Here is a 17,984-nt window from a genome sequence, read left to right on the forward strand (position 1 = left end):
GACCACCACTCTCTACTATTATAATCCAACCATTTCACTGTCTGCACAGTTTGGTACACTCTTCTTACAGTCAGTCAGTCTTACTCATCTGTGCATGCAGCCTGCTATGGGGGCCAGTAATAAAAGCTTTGCTAAAATGAAGGTACATCATGTCTAGGCTGCAGGTCTTGTCTGTGTTCTGTGTGAATAAACTGTAGCACTGGATTCAGCTATTCTGATATCTATTGGCTATGAGTCTATGCAATATTGAAGCCAGATAGTTCTTCTTATTGCTTGCATATTGATGATCTAGTCTCCCAACCCAGCTCTCATTTAAATAATGCATGTTTTCCTTAAAATACCTCTCCTACACTTGAGAAGTATGCATAACTTTTAGTTAGTGCCCATTAGAATAAATATGTTTTCTTGTGCTGAATATCTTTAAACAACTCTGTATGTTGCTGGTATTAAAGGTTGCTTATTGCCCTCTCAAGCCATAATGTTTCAGAGATGTTCACAAAAAAATGTACAGGATTGCTACAGGAAAAACAACTGGCTACATTGTGAAATTAATAGTGGAATCCAATAAACAGCCCAGTTTGTTCAGATTTTAAAATTAATACTCTGAAGCAGAACTAATTAGTTATTGAAGGCATTGTATTATTAATATGTGATACTAAAGATATAGAGTTTTGAAATAAAAAATACTTTGGAAACAAGCCTTTGTAACTCTGAGCAATCCCATGTATCAGTTATTGTAAAAATGCATCAAAATAGAACTAATCTAAGAGGATGATTATTCTGTAAAGCAGTAGAGTCTAGTAACTATAAGGAGATGCCATTAAAACTGATTACATTTCACACTGCTTAATACAAAACAAACTGTTCTATTTATTTTAAAATATCAAGGTCAGCTGGATGCACAAGCCTATTCTAAGTAATAAGACAACTTATTCTAGTACATTTAAAAGGCAGTTAAGATAATAAAAAAAAGACAATCAGATTATAAAAAATCAATACCAAGTTCTAGTTTCCTCTATCTTGTGAATTTGGCCTGTCAGTTTTTTTAAATGTTTCATAATTATCAGTTTGTTTCACTTTTGATCCCTTATACTCCTTAATGAAATACTATGAGTCTTGGTCATGTGAATCTTGAAATACACTAAAAATCTCTCTGCTGTTTTTCATCAGCAATTGCTCCGTAATTACCGGCAGTGAGATACTTCCAATTACATTCTGTAGTTAAAATAATTCACGCTGTCTTTTGTAAAGGCTTACAAAAGAACCTACTTGGTGACAGAAGAAAAGCATGCTGAGTTGTATTGGGCTCAATAGGCAAGTTGTTGGCTTATTCGAAATATAGAAAAATGGGTGAAGAGATCTGATATAGATCAAAAGGCCAAATATTGCCTGCTGCTTAAATGACTTCTTAAATTTTCTGATCTTAAGAACTCAACAGATTGTCAGAAGAACTCCATGGGCTTTCTTTTAAAATAGCACTGACTGCTGTTCAGAAAAAAATGCCATATATATTGCAGTGGACCTAGAGCGGCTTCTAATTGGGAATGAACTAAAACTGGACACAGCAGGTTGATAGTTGGCTTCTAAGGAGAAGACCTGTGGAATTCAAAATTCTATCAAAAATAAAAGTGTATTCTGCTGATTAGTTGGCTCTTGACTTTTCCTCATGAAATGAAGGATTCATTAAACACTTAGAAAACCTGAAAACCTTGCCTTTGGAAACTTTTTTTTTTTAAAAAAATAGGGGAAAAAACTTTTTTGGTCCAGTATTATGAAAGGGTATGTTGAAAATATGGACCTTACACCTAGACCAGATGTTAATCTTGGATTCACCTAAACTAAATTGAATAGGTTTGTAGTTACCTTCCAATACAGAAGAAAATGGACATGGATTATGTTTAGATTCATATCACATCAGCAATACTTCTTTCTGCTTAGAATCCCTCAGATGTGTATGTGTTAGAAAACTCAAGGACAATATGAGGAAGTCTGAGCAGTATTTGTTTATTATTTTGCTTACTTTTTAATTAAATTTCTACCCATAAAATAAATAAAAAAGAAATGAGACCATTTGTTGTGTCACCTCTTTCAAGAATATGCAACAAACTTTTGGTTTTGGACATACTGACAGCAGTGGGACTAGTTTCATCTTAACAGTTAATCTTATGCCTACATTTTTAATAAAAGCAAAGTGAATAGAGATTTCAGCTTTACATCATGTCAAGTCTTGCCTATATCCTGGATTGGTTAACTTAATTTTAACTTGAGTAAATTTCTACCCAAAAGGATTGGAAGAAATGCATTATCTCTATTCCTTTGATTTTTATCATGCCTGAAAAACAAGCATTATTTTTATATATGGATCAAAACCATGATGGGAAAATGTATGAAATGCAGATTAGATTAATCTTGTTTCTTCCCTTTGAGTGTGCATGCAATAAAATTATGACTTTTGATGTGGCTTCTTACAGAGTATAGCATTTCTAGCAGGGAGCAATTATTAGTTGTTTTCCTTCCATCAGAATTGGAATGTTGTGGTTCTTTTCATTGATCCTCTGTTTTGTTGAAACCTGTCCTGTTAAAAATAGGATCATGGAAATGTTTGATTTTAGAATTAGTACATTTAGATATTTTTGGGGATGGTAGAATACTTGCCCCCAATAAATATTTTTTTGTAATTTTTACATTCATATGAAGAGTTAAAATTGTTCACCTTGAAATGAGTTCTGACAAAATGTTTTGAGGTTATTTAATTCTATACCTTTTATAGAATTCTGATTTATATGGAAATATTAATTGAATAGAATAACATTCTAGTGAAAAAAAACATCAGTCATAGGAAGGACTGCATTTTATTAATTTTTCTCATTGTTTTAGTTCATTTAATTTAGTACTGAACACATTACAAAGTATCAGAAGATTTTGATGGAAACAGTACTATGAAGGAAAGATAGAAAGAAACTTAAATTGCTCTACAGTTTGCTGCAGAGTGAATTTAAATTCACCTACATAAGATATTTGCTAGCTCTTAGTTGTGGGAAAACAAACACTGCCAAATTTAATAAAATCCATGTAAGCATAGTGTAAAACCTACACAGAAGTTACCGTGTCCGTATACGCAGTTTCCCCTCTGTAGCACACCATGCATATTAATGATGGCGAGTTGCTGAGGGAGAGCTGTGGAACACGATTATTGAATCTGTGTAGGGAGTGTGTGACTATGTCCACAGATGAGTAACATGCCCCTACATTGTCCAAGTGCATTATATCAATGTATTTAATTTTATTGCAATTTATTTGTTTGTTTGTTTTTTATGTCTGTGTGGCGCGCTGTGGAGCTCAGCAATTGACACATGCCAGACATCTAGAAATAGAAATCGGATACATTTAACTTGTGATGCAAAGGTCAAGTTTAAGCATAGCTTAGTGGATTTGCATGGCATGACATGGTGCTTAGCAGTGGTTAAAGGTAGCTCAGAGGTATATGTAAATGTATAAGAGCATTCACATATCCACGTAGCCAAGTGGCTAGAGTTATGGCCTTATGTGCAGTTGGTGCAGGATTTCAATACATGGAAGGGAAATTAAGCATTTATTTTCCAAAGACAAATTATTTTGATTATTTTTCAATCCTGATATGCTGTGCTCAGCTACGTTCTGCTAAGACCTGCTCGGACCTGCTAAGCACTGCTTAAACAATGCTTGGCAGTGCTTGGCATTGCTTGGCTGTGCTTAGCTGGTTTGCACACTGCTAAGCACTGCTAAGCATTGCCAGTTTAAGCAATGCTCATCTCAGCTGCACTGGTCTACATGATGCCAAGCAAAGTGCCACCTTTTTAAAAAGTGCCCAATGGTGTGTAAGGGTGGGTTATATTAAGGGCAGCAGGTGGGAATACAACATAACCAGATGGATATTGAATTGTGCAGGAGCTATGGCAGATGTTGGAGAGGGTGCAAACCTCCAGTTACAGTGGTGGGGTATTGTGGAGTCCAGGGTCATTGTTGGACTCCTGATGAAAGACCATGAAGACTGGCTGCTGCAGAGACAGTTCTAGGGCACAGCGTGCAAGGTGGAGGCCTGGAACCAGGTGACACATGATCTCACCAGTGCTACAGGTATTCCCCACACAGGTGAGCAGGTCTGCCACCACTATGATGACCTAAAGCATCAGAAGGGGATCTGCTGGACACCTGAGTCTAGGAAGCTCAGCTTGGAAATGCCCCACAAGTTTGTAAGTACTGATAACATTGTTTTACCAATACCTAATCTGAACGTTTGATAGGTATGCCTAAAGGTATGCTTCTCTCCCTACAGATGCAGAGGAGAAAGCTTGCAACCTAAAGGTGCATGCTGGCCACTTGGCCAGGTTGCACTGTGAGTGTGGTAAGCACAAATTAATTTGCGCTCTATAGTCAAATAAGCAAGAAATAGTAAAGAATTAACTGCCAATAGATACATACAGTAAAGATTTGCATATTGCAATAAATGTGGATGTAGGCCTGTACTGCAATAAGTGACTACTGCCAACTACAGTTCTATAAACAGGGAAGACTAAAGTATTAACCCTGATAATATAAGTGAAATAAAGTTTCTACTGCAATAATTGTAGAATTACAGCTGTATTGCAACACCTGCATTATATCAACTGTTGTGCAATAAATACTCAAAACTATACCATTAACTGCATGATGGTACCCCTAATAAAGCTGTGTTGTGCAATATATGTGTAATTAGGGCTGTTTTGCATGAAATTGATTATGACAACTGCTCTGAAATAAAAACACAAACAAATACCACTACCTGCCTCAAGGTATAGCTAATAAAGTGTGTTATGCAATAACTATAGATTCAGAGCTGTATTACAAGGAATGCATTATGACACCTGTTCTGCAATAACATCTGTAGCAATAGCATTAACACCCAAGGTATATTGTGAATATCAGGATTGTCTTATGTTTACCATTGCATTTCAGCTATATGCATTCATGCTCCAAGGTACGGTGCTGCCGGCAAGTATGACAGTGTGATTGCTGTAGACTGCAAATATGCTATCTGCAACTGTATATGGGTGAGTTAGCCAACCCAATAATCTGATATGGTTTGTAGACTTCACAGATATTTCCACCCACTACCAGTATATTGTGTACACCTGCATTCTATGTAGTAATGTATAGTTTACCTAATATCTCTGTCATGCATGACTCTGATGCATGTGTGTTCAACTGTCACTGCAGTCTAGTATAAAACTGTAGTACTATTACTAGGTCATATTTTGTTTCCAGATAACCTCCAGGCAAATATCAGTGAGTCAGCAGTGGCTCAGTTTGTTAAATGCTCTGTCTGAAGTATATTTTGCCACACACACCAGGGTTCGAATCCAGTGTCATGTAATGATAAATATTACTGAATCAGTTATGTATTGATGACAGATGTTCTCTCCACAGGAAACACAGGTAAATGGGTGAAGTAGCCCTTATTATGAGTAAATTATTTGTGTGTTCAGATGTAACAGACTGTTAACAGCATTGATTAGGAATGTGATAAGACTGCATAAAATAAAGGCGAAAAGTACAATAGTAATAAAATAAAGTAAAATAAATAAAATGTGTTTGCTGAAGTTCTATCCCCATGTCTGCCAAGGAAGGCATGGTAGTTGTTTACTCTCTGCACTGTACACATGCATGTCACTCAAGTGTCATGCTGTCATGGACTGTAATTACTGTTGTGTAATCCCTCTGTCACAAATGTATTATCAAAATGATTATGTCAATAGCACAGCCACAGTATATCAGTCCACAGTACACATTGGTAGTTATATAGGTCCACCTGATGTGTAAGTGTTCTCTGTAGTTGTATACCTGCAGGTGTTACTGCTTGGCCCATACTGTCCCATGCAGACAGCTTGAGAGGTATGTATGTGCTATAGCAGCAATAGGGCACTGTTATACATAAAAGAAGGACAGACCTGCAGACTGTATAGCAGAATTGTTGTAAACTATATAGCTTATACCAGTATTATGGACTGCATTTCTCTCTCTCCCCACCCCTTATCTTCATCTAAATGTATTATTGTTATTCATCAGTTATGGTTTACTATTAACATATATTGTTCTTTAAACTTTATTTTAGGGCATGTGTTTTATTATTTTTATGTATTAAAATGGCTGCTTATTAACATATCTTATTGAATTACCTATGTTGGCCTTATGCCATAACTGTTACTGGCATGCTGTTAATATGCTGACTGTTATGTTATTCATTGTTGTGTTCCATATGATATGCATTAATATGTTAATGGGTTATTTCCGATGTTCTGGCATGCTGTTATAAGTAACAAAATGTTTTGTTCATAACTAACTTATGCACACTGCTATACCTTTGTCACCCAGGCATGACAGGGTAGGCCAGTTCTTGCTGATCTGCTTACCCTACCTCAGCTAGCTGTGGCACCGAATATCAGCATATCTGGGACACAGGCCAGTGGTGCCTCATCTGCAGGCCCTGCACCACCCTTGGGAGGAGCCTCTTCAGGGGACAGGTCCTGTCTCCCCCAGGAGCAGTGGCAGAGAGGTGGTAGTCACCCAAGATCAACTACCAGCCATGGTACACAGGAGTGTGCATAGGAACTATGAACAATGCTTGCACTGGATTGAAGGCAGACTCAACAACCTGGTGGGACCTGGTGGCACTGACACCCACCTCCAGCACAGCCACCTTTGGGGCAGTGAAAGAGCAGTGGTGACTGCCCATGGATGGTGACCTCAGTCAAGATGCTGCTATCTGGAAGCACAAGCATCTCTTATTCCACATCACCCTCCCCGTCCAAGGTGTTTTCCCCCTTCATGTGTCACACACCACCCTTGTATGATGTCTTATCTGTCTTTTATGTCTACAAATGCAACCTCTCCTATCCAACGTACCTCCCCATGTGTACCTGCATCACTTCCACTCTCTCCTTAAAAAAATGGGCACCTGTCCCATAAAAAGAAATATTGCCCCATACATAGCCCTCCATTTCACATATGTGTCCACTGGACACAATTAATTAGGTCCAGTTGGCTTGACAACACATTTATGTTCTCCTCATCCCTCTCTCTGTGGTTTGAGGGTCCAAATTCACGTACAACATTTGTACAAATGCACAGCTGTTGCTGTAGAAGAAATGGAAAACTATGGTCCTTTCCTATACCCATCCTGTCCATCCCTACCTGCCTTTCAGTATATTTTTCCCCCTGCTTGCCCCCATTTCATCACTATCCTATCACCCCCTTTTTCCTTTTAAATTTATAATGCAGTGCTAAGCGGCATGTAAACCTGCTTAAATGTGTCTTAATGATCTTATGTGTTTCTCACAGTGTTAGGCACATCTGCAAATTTATCACCCCTTCCAAATCTTTACCCAGGCCTCTGTCAACTACAGCATAGTGCATTATCCCAATAGGCCACTCAGCTCTTAAATCAAACAAGTCTTTCCAGCAAAATATATGATTACCACTGACAGCCTGCAAGTACATCTACTGGGAAAATGGGAATGTCCCTGGGACTCTGATGCAAAAAAGTACACCAGTACACAGCCAAATAAATAATAATGGATGTACATGAGGCCAGGAATAGGAGGTAAATGTACCCTTTTATCAGCAACATCTTTAAACACACCTGCTAAGGCAGCAATGGGAAAATACATGTGTACAACTGGGACCCTGCTGCAGAACATCTGACTTTGACAACTATGCACATAATGATGGCTGCAGACGTGTGTCACAGGCTTATTGTATATACATATATCTTGCAAATATACCTGCAGTACCACTGACTCAGTAGCATAGTCTGTTAAATTCCTTGTATACAGTCCATTTTTCCACCCAGAGTCCTGGGTTCAAATCCAGTGTGTTGCACTTCAATTACATTGTTGTGAACACAGCAAGTAATGAGTGAGTCATGCAATTTTAACACACACAGGTTGCTGCTACTGAATTAACTGCTACCCATGTTTGCAAGTAAAGGATCTGTAGGTAGGGACACACTGCACATATTCATATAGCCTTACTATATGTCACCTACTACTCTCTAATTGGCACTGTTACATACCAGATGTGCAATAAGCATTTGCATCGACTGGACTGTAAAGGTACCCTTACCCTGGCTCTGCTGTAATGACAAAGCTGACACTGCTGTCCCAGTTACATGCACAGCTTGCTGTCCTCCAAAGTGTTCGCACTGCCCCCTATGTGTCCTAGGCAGCTTATGTTAAGCTAGCTGCTACAGACCTAACATACCTCACAATCCCCTAGAACAAGGGATCCAGACAAAACCAAAGAGGGGCAAAGGTTCAGTGAGAGGGACATGTTTCACAGTTTGCCCCTACAAAGATAGTGAGCTGATAGAATAGCAGCTACTGCAGCAGTATGCATATTCTGAGAGGTATGACATCTTACACTCATACCTCTCTCTCTCCTTACTGACCACAACCCACAATGTTTACCAGTGAACTGCCAGATAACCACAATGTCATGGGATAATGGCTAAACATATCATGCAAAACTGTGGACATACCTCATAAATCTCAACAGTGGACAGTATTTGTAACTACTATCTGTGATGCTGTAGTCTTCACACTTCACTAATGTCCATCGCAAAGACTAAGAAAGGGGCCAAGGCCTACGTGAAACCCTTAAATATTGCACTGTGGTGCCTTGTCATTGGCTAATTAAAGTGCAACCCAGCTGTTTTGGATGCATTTAGCAAGTCTGAGCCACAGACTGCTGCAGAGGCAATCACCTGTTAATGAGCATTACCTACAAAAGGCAATCAACTGCTTATGGGGAAAAAGTCTGTATGTTGCTTTACTCAGACAGATGTCAGTTTTGCAAGCTGTTTGCAGATGTTTAGTCAAAATAGGATTACTTCAGTTTATCAGGTATGTACTACATGTCTCCATATAATGGGATGCAGATGGGAGAATGGAGGTATGGGGAATAGGGATTACAGCAGTAGGCCTGTAATACAGCTATGGTATTGACATGCTGGTGATACTCTGCTGTTCAGCAGCTACAGGCAGGCCTCTCAATTGTCTCTGCTTTGAATCAAATCACAGCTCTGCCCCTGTTACTCCCTCCTACAACAGCCGGTTGTTGTAGGAAAGCTAGTAGATTATGAGTTAGACACATTGACAGAAAGTAAGGGTGTACACAGCTGAAATATCAAACAATGTACTGCAGCTCACCTCCTCTCAGTCTGTCAATGTCACACAGAAATAGTTCTGACATTGTAAAGGTATCCCTGACTGTACCTGATGTACTCTGTCTAGGTCAATGTTTTGTTGACATTCATACCTCATTGCATGACAGCTATGGCTAACATACCTGTCAACCTCTTACAGCACAATTCAGATCATAGCCATAATTAGTAGGGGGACACAGGCTCAAACTCAGCAACAGACTAAACACACTGGCCATACAAAGTAAGAGTATGAATAGACTAACAGATATTACTGTAGCATAAGTGTTTTCTGAAGGGTCTGGCGTGTGACAGCCATATTCTCTATAGTCTGACAGCAGCCATTAATGATTGGCCAGCCATTTGTCAGACATCCATATGTGTATGCCAAAATGGCCACATCTATGAGGCATATGTTCACATTCTGGAAACATCTGTGTAGTGGACAGGTATGATGTCTACAGGGAAGATATTCTACAGCAGGTTTGTATTGCTGTCTGTCAGTGTAGCATACTGGTGCTGCTGGATTGTCCCCATATAGTTGTTTTAATAGTACATAGCTATTTGTCTGACAGTGGCCATATGACATAGTAGTAGGACTTTGCCCGTAGGGGACACACCACAGCAGACTACAGTGATGGGTGTAGAGACATACAGCAGACTCTGTCACAGCACACAGGCACATAACCAGTATTGCTACTATCTTGGGGATAGCCACGCATGTAGTGTGTTGATAGATTATGGAATGTGGCATGTGAGGGAACGGTGGGTAGTGCAGCTCACTTTGGTTGTGCAAGGTCTGTACATCATGGAGATCCATGTATCTGGTCCTGTAATGTGTTCCCCTATTGTAGTCTTGCAGGTGCTTCACATAGAGAGAGACATCCTCCTTTTTCATCTGCAGAAAATGATGCTATAGTGGATGCCCTCAGACTCAACCATCACATCCTGCTGTCAAGGGGTCACCCAATCAAAAACAGCTGGCAGCATTGTGGGACGACCTTGTAAGGGCTGTTAATGATATTGGCCAACAGGACAGGACCTATGAGCAGGTTTGACATTGGACCACAGACATGGTCAATGCTGCATGTCAAAGGGCAGCTGCTGTTTCCATGGATCGTGCTGGCATCTAACACAACAAGCACTCTCAGATACAGATGAATTCCTGGCCAACCTAGTATCATCCCATAGCTTCTGGCCAACCATCATGCCATAGATCCTGAAGGTGAATGCCAAAGCGTCCACATCAGAGGAGTGTCTTACTCTGTTCACCAGTATAATATATTTACTGCCATTGTGGCAGGCACTACAGACCAGTACATTGGTATTAGGTCTGTCTGCATTGGCGGGGGGGGGGGGTTGGCTTTTCACCACAGTTGTGCACACATACTCAGAATGGCAGCAATATAGCCAGTATCACATTAGCTAATGTGCACTTGGATATCTGCACATATGACCTTGTAACACTGCAACATTTGGTATTGCTGAAAATACTGCTCCTTCACCTTTTCACAGGTATGTCAGATGTGGCCAGGGTTTGTGGTCCTGTACCTGGTAAGTGTCAGACTGCTGTTTTGTCTTAGCAGATATGCCTTATCAATATTAAGGGCTGCTATTCTGCCTTTTGCACAAGTGCTCTGCTTAGCTAAAGTAGAATAACTGTATGTTCCATTTCAGTGCAGTTAACTACAATGCATAGCCTAGGGAATGACAGGTGTTTATTTATATAAATATTAACATATTTCCACTTATAGCTATGAGCAACTACGCAGCCTGCTATACATAAGGTATTTACTCCAAGATGCCCATTCAGACACAATAGGGAGAAGGTACATACCTGAGGCAGCAGTACTACAACTGACATAGCCCTGTCAAGATAGATGTACTGGGTTTAATGGGTATTTCTGCCCCATACACTGTCCTATTGCATACCTCACAGGTGTACTGAACTGGCAACATTACCCGGATGTAGCTGACATTCATGGCATACAAGGTCTGGGTTGTCTGTGTATGTTGTGAGTGTGTGTGTTGTGCATGGGATCATAGCTGAGAAGATGTGGGATATGTGATGCAGTTGTGGATCCTCATCTGTATGAGTCTGTGTGGATTACCATACATAATAGTGCAGGTGTTAATGCACTGCTTTTGTCTTGCTTCTCACAGGTGAACTGGGATGGTTGGAGTCTGTCCTCCTCACAACCTGATGTCAGTGTCTCATCAGATGCTGATGATGATGGTGACCATAGTGATTTACAAGTGGGATTGTCAGTGGGGGAATCTGTCACAAAAGTTGACATCCCTCTTCTGCCCCCATTGTCCCCACACTCAGTCAGTATTCCCACACATACCCAGCCCCCAGAGGCCACAGATATTGAGCAGTCAGAGGGTGGTGACATAGTACAGGACAGCATGAGAACTATGGCATCAGTGAGAGTAGACACTGGCCATAGCCAGACAGCTAGCGAGGTCCCACACAAGCAGATTGACAAGGGTGATCAAAGAAGGACTGATGCCCATGCACCTCCTGTTGCAGGTGTCACATCGTGGGTCACTCACCACATGTTTCAGGCTATCATGGAGGCACAGGCATGAGCTGAATGCAACAACAGTTGGATACTTAGGGTTTTAGATGGAGTACAGTCTGACACCTGTGACTGCCTCCACTGTATTGGTGATTCCATGTAACATTTCACTGATGTAGTGGTCAGATGGTGGGCTCAGACAGTGTGGGTCTTTGAGGGCACATTGTCAGTGCTGGAACATCTGGTTGGGGTAGGTTGTCAGACACATGGATGTAGACCAACAACACCATCTGCTGGTAGTCCATGTGGCCATGCATACTCATGTTCCCATAGTGGCAGCACCTCCAGTGTTATGGAGGGAGGTGTGCTGTCCATACCATGATGTGGCAGGCCATGGGCATGTAGTCCTGGGCAGTTCTTTGCAGGACACATGACCAGCAGACAGCAGTCACTGTCAGGTACTAGCATTGCATCTGACCTTTGGCATGGTGCTGCCCATGCTACTCATGGAGGAGCTAGTTCCTGTGTTTGTGACTGGAGATGGTGAAGTGTCCACTCTACCATGTACTGTCCACAGCTGTCCACCATATGTATGTGTAGGGCTAGCACTGAGCTTGACTGTTTGCACACACACATTCCAACACCACTGTCGCATGCAGGTCACCTACAGACACACACAGCACCACTCCATGATGCATGTCAACAACACCCCTTCCTGACTCACACACATGCTGTCAACTGTTTGGCACAGCTTAGGCCTCTGGGACCACCACACCACACCCTGTGCATGTGATGATACCTGTGCCACATCCCAGCCATCCATGCCATCGATGCAGGGACCTGCATATATGAGTCTGATGCACAAGGTGACCATATAACATTACATGTGTTTGTGTAATGCAGTAGTGTTATGCCATGGCAGTTGTTGTGGGCCACGACAAGTACTGTATGCTGACATGTGACAAACGTACACATCAAACGTTGTGTATCTTTGTTGCTTAATGATACACTGACAGTATTCTTACAGAATGACAGGTGTATCATGGACCTGTGTACATTTCTGTCCCATGAGTCTGAGTGGTGCAACTATAGACACATGGCAAAAGTACAGTGACACAGGACGGCAAGGCAGCATAGCACAGATATGACGTCAGCAAGGTATGCCAGTATATGTGCATGGATCCCTAGGTGCATATAAATAGAACATTGTGTCAGACACAATGGGGACAGTTAGTGTCTATGTGCTTTCTAGCCTGTGACACACTCTACTACCCTTGATACATGTCACCAGGGTAGTCTGCACATACAACTTTAGATGGTGGTGGACATCAATTATGCTTATGTAAAGGAGGGCAATTCAGGGCTAGCGTCTAGCCACAGGGCTATAAAATGCATAACCAATGCCTCGGGTAGGCCACATGGACATGTCTCGAGAGCTGTAAGGGGACATATTTACAAACTCTCACACAGAGTAGGATGTTGCGAGATTAGAACTCCTACCTATCTAGGTACCACATATTAGCTCACAGTATTAATCACATGCACCACACAGTTTATCTGCTACTGCATTCTCAGCCAGTGCTATTAAGGTGGATGACATCAGTAGGCCTTGTAATAGAGGCCACTGTTGAGGCCATCAGCTCATCAGTGGGTGTAAAATGCAGAATCATTGCACAGAGATAACCCCATAGGAGCTTGTCCGAAGTGCTGCAAAGGGATATCTTCACACACACACACACACACACACACACACAGTAGCCTGCTGTGAGATTAGAACTCCTACCTATCTGGGTATTACATACTACAGCTTGCAGGACTTATCTCATGCACCACGCTGCTTATCTGCTACTGTATTGTCTGCCAGTGCTCTTAAGGGGGTGACATCAACAGGCCTTGTAGAGTAGGGAATTTAGTGGCCAGCAGCCAGTCACAGGGCCAAAAGTGCATACCATTGCACAGAGACATATGAGCATGTCCATAGTGCTGTGAGGGGATATATTGATACACACACAGAGTTGCAGGATATGAGATTAGAACTCCGACCTAACTAGTATTATACACTACAGCTCACAGTACCTATTGCACATGCCACAGGTTATGTCTGCTGTATATGCTGATGCAGGCACAGTACTTGTGGATTACACTAAGTGGCCTTGTGTTAGCATGTGTGGTCTACAGAGTGATACTGCTTGGTACTATTTTGTCTAGTGTCCTAGGGGTGGGATACCTGGTTGTATCCCTGCTATGTGTGTACACTTTCCAGTCTGGCCATATGTGACTGATTGCAGTTTGATAAGCAGACATGTGGACAGGGACAATATGGCCTCTCCAAGGAGTGCATTGCAGGCATTGTGCATTACACCCCCTGCATACCTATGTCTGTCTGCAGGGTGACAGCCTGCAGGCTCAAGGGTCTGTGGATGAATGGATTATGTACTGTTGTGGCTTTGGACAGGTGCCATTGGATGCCTGCTGTGATGTGTATGTGCAGATAACCCCAGCAGTCAGGGGTATGTGGGAACATTCGTACACCCCCCCCCATATCTATCTCAATATGTATAATAGGGTTGTTTCCTTAAATGTAGTTGTGTGTGTCAGTAATGTAAATGTGTTCTGTAGATGTATGTGTGGAGTCTTATATAGCATTGTACTTTATATAGCTATGCAAACATATCTTATCATATATATATATATATATATATATATATATATATATATATATATATATATATATATATATATATATATATATATATATGCAACATACTGATAGAGACACTAATCAGATGTGAAGGGGTTAAGGAGAGACAGATATGTATACATAGCTGTCTGTCTGTACAGACATATGTTCAGATCTTTGGGCATAGGAGGCAACAGACACGGACTCAAGTTAGCTAAGTGTAGGAGCATGCCCAATGTGACTGTCAGTACTTATAAAGTGGCTCCAGGCCAGACCTACCTGCACTCCAGTCTGGCATTTTGTGTGCTGCAGCCATTTGGCTGCTGGACCTGTCTCCACAGTCCAGCATCTCCCTGATATTTTGTCCAAGGCATTCTTCAGATGTTTGCTGAACGTAATATGTGACCAATGCCTATCAAATGTACAGGAATGTGTAGAGATTTGCATCATATTTTTGACAAGTTTTACATAGCCTTGTGATTTTCTGTCTCATTATGGGCACAAATGTATAGATTGATGTTAGGATATCATAAGACACATTTAAGTTACTGACTTCATGCACAGCAGGGGATTTGTGCTAATGCAAGACCTGTTATTCTCTCACCTTTCCACATTTGTCTAGCCAATAGTTAATCCTTTTCCTTATATTTTTTCGGCCTTTGTCCCACTATTGGTTATGGCTTTGTTGAGATTTTCTGCTCTAAGCATTTGAGAGGTATAATGTGACCAGGGTACATGATGTAACACCACAGACAGAGGGACAGTCTGCATATCTCTCACTGTACATGATTTTTCAGAATGTCCAGCATTCTGCCACATATGTCTGCTCTGTTCCTAATACAGTTGTGTTTATCCGGTAATATACTATGAAATGCAGTCCACTGAATTGTTTTGAGCACTGACACAGTTATGTGATGGCATATACATACTGTGGCTAATCTGATCTGTTCCAAGCTGCTGTTATACTAGCCTTCTTCTAGGTTACTCAGAGCATGTATAATGTCTGTAGGTTTGGACCTCTGTCTCTACATTTACTCTGGCTGTGTCCAGCTTCCTTGCAGTAACAGATTAGAGTGTTAGAACAGTCTGTGGGATTCCTACAAGTAACTCACAGGCAAAAGTTGTAGGTGTGACCAGCTTCAAACCATCAGCACCATCAGCTATGTTAATGTCCTTAGCTCAGTGAGCCACATCAGCCTCCGGAATGGGAGGTTTAATTCCTCACTCTATCAACAGCATACAGCCATACGCTATGATCCCTGCATTTTGTGAAAAATACATGTGGCCAAGTTCTTTGTGACAGCCCTAGAATTGCATAGTCTGTTGATATATCCTTGCAAACATACTGTTACTGCAGTTGTATGGGAACACTGATGTTTTTGGGGTAGTGGAGTCTGGCATTGACAGTTGTGCATCTGTACTATGACCCCACTGTTTGACATTTCCCTTACATTATTATTATTTATTTTATTTATTTACATTTGTTGACTGGGATGTCCGACTGGATGCAGGTCCATTTTCAGCAGAAGCCTGGGGAGAAAAGCTCCACAAATTAATTTATTACAGACATAATTACAGATGAAGAATCGAGTTTCCAGCCATGTGGCCTAATGCATATTGTGGGACACCCAGTATTGGACAGAGTACCTGTTGTCACAAGTAGCTGTTAGTTCTCTATAAGTAGCCCAGTAGCCTACTCTATTCCCTTGCATACATGCAGCAGGTCCATACGTATGCTACTATAGTCTAGTACCCTGTATATTTGTTGTATAGGATAGTTACTAACCTTGCAAATGCAACAGTTGAGAGACCTGTGTTTTAGGGTTGATTCTGTCTGATTCATGCAGTACACCTCAATACATGGTTAGTTACTGGTTGTGTGTTCTGGCTGTTATCATTTTTACTAGGTATGTGAGTTGGAGTAACGTGTCAGTCCCTAGGACCCTAGGTTGTCAGTGCATGTGCTATGTGTTGTCTCCTGGCCAAGATCAGGGCATACTGGGCATGCCTACGTCTGCCTACAGGGACAGCTTCAGGGGGTTCCTCCTCTGAGTCCCCCTGTGGGTGTGGCTGTGGTGACCTAGGCACTGGTAAAGGACTGTGTATCCCTTCCCCCAATTATCCTGCTGCAGCTGTTTCCACAGGATCATATTGTGTAGCATGGCACATACTGTGAACATCTATGCACATGTGGCTGGAGAGTACTTCAGGGCTTGACTAGATAGCTCTATGATGTTCCTAGTTTGTCTGTGTGCCTCATTATGGCATTCTTCAGTGGGTGTGTATGCATTTCTGATGGATGTCATTATCCACGGTTCCAATGCATATCCAGCATCCCCCAGTAGATGGCCGTACAGGATGTCCCTCCTGGCAAACATCTGGTACAGCTGTGATGCGTGCCTGATATGAGAGTCACGATACCTTCCAAGGCTGCAAGCATACACATTCATGATAATGTTCTGGGCATTACACATGACTTGGGAGTTGATGGAGTGATACCCCTTGTGGTTGAAGTAGACTCTCCTCTCCTCACCAAGCAGTGCTTTGATGTGCACATGAGTACAGTCTATCAAACTCAGTACCTCAGGGTAGTGTGCTACAATGCTGATGCCTGTGAGAGCCCCATCATGTCCCCAGTTGATCTTTGGAAAGTGCCTGTAGCTAGTATCCTAAGGGCTACACATACATTTATTTTCACTGGGATGGGTTTCCTTCTGTTGGCTCTGGATCTGAGTTGAGGGTGGCAGAGCTCGGTGAGTTCTTGTAGTATGTCCCTGTCCACCCTATAGCATTCTATAATCTCCAGCTCATGTAGCTCCTAGAAGGTTACCCTGGGTCTGAACACTCTTCTCCTTCTCGGTCTAGGCCTATTGTCAGCATCAGCATCAGGACTGACCTCAGCATCTAGCACATACACATGTAGCAGATCTACATCAGCCTCCAGTATTGCTTTAGTTAAAAATCCATGTTAGTACTCCAGTGGTGCAGAGTATGGGGGTGAAATCAGATTGCAGGATGCATGCAACTTTTCTAGTGCTTTGCTGTAGGTACAGCCTGTGTGATTGGTTACCTATGATGTATTCCACTGGCCAAGTACTTCATTATCAGTGTTTTAATGGCCTAGTTTAAGTGGTACAGGGGTCATCAGTAGTTTATATATGATTGGCTTGTTCAGACAATTTTCTTTTTTTTTAAACAGCCTTCCCTGCTAAGCATTGTGGCATGGCACACAAACCCATGCCACAGATATAAACAATGTTCAACACTCAGTGGACAAACCCCTATAGACGGGCATGCTCAGCATTGTAGCATGCCATGAAAATATGCTCAAAATATCTACAAAACACACCCCAAAGGTAAACAATGCTTAGTAGTCACGGAACACACAAACCTGTTCAGGTCAGTGGCACAGTGTGCAAATATGTGCCGCTGAGCTCCAATGTGCTTAAATAAATACAGACACACCCCTTTTTGATGTCAACTACCTCTTCTGTAGACACTAATATAGTTCTGGGGCTACACAGATGTGATTTTTGGGCATGGATACCCATTTTGTATTCAGTAA

The sequence above is a fragment of the Protopterus annectens genome, chromosome 7.part0 (assembly GCF_019279795.1).
Source record: "Protopterus annectens isolate FY-2018-M chromosome 7.part0, PAN1.0, whole genome shotgun sequence".
NCBI classification, from domain to species: Eukaryota; Metazoa; Chordata; order Ceratodontiformes; family Protopteridae; genus Protopterus; species Protopterus annectens.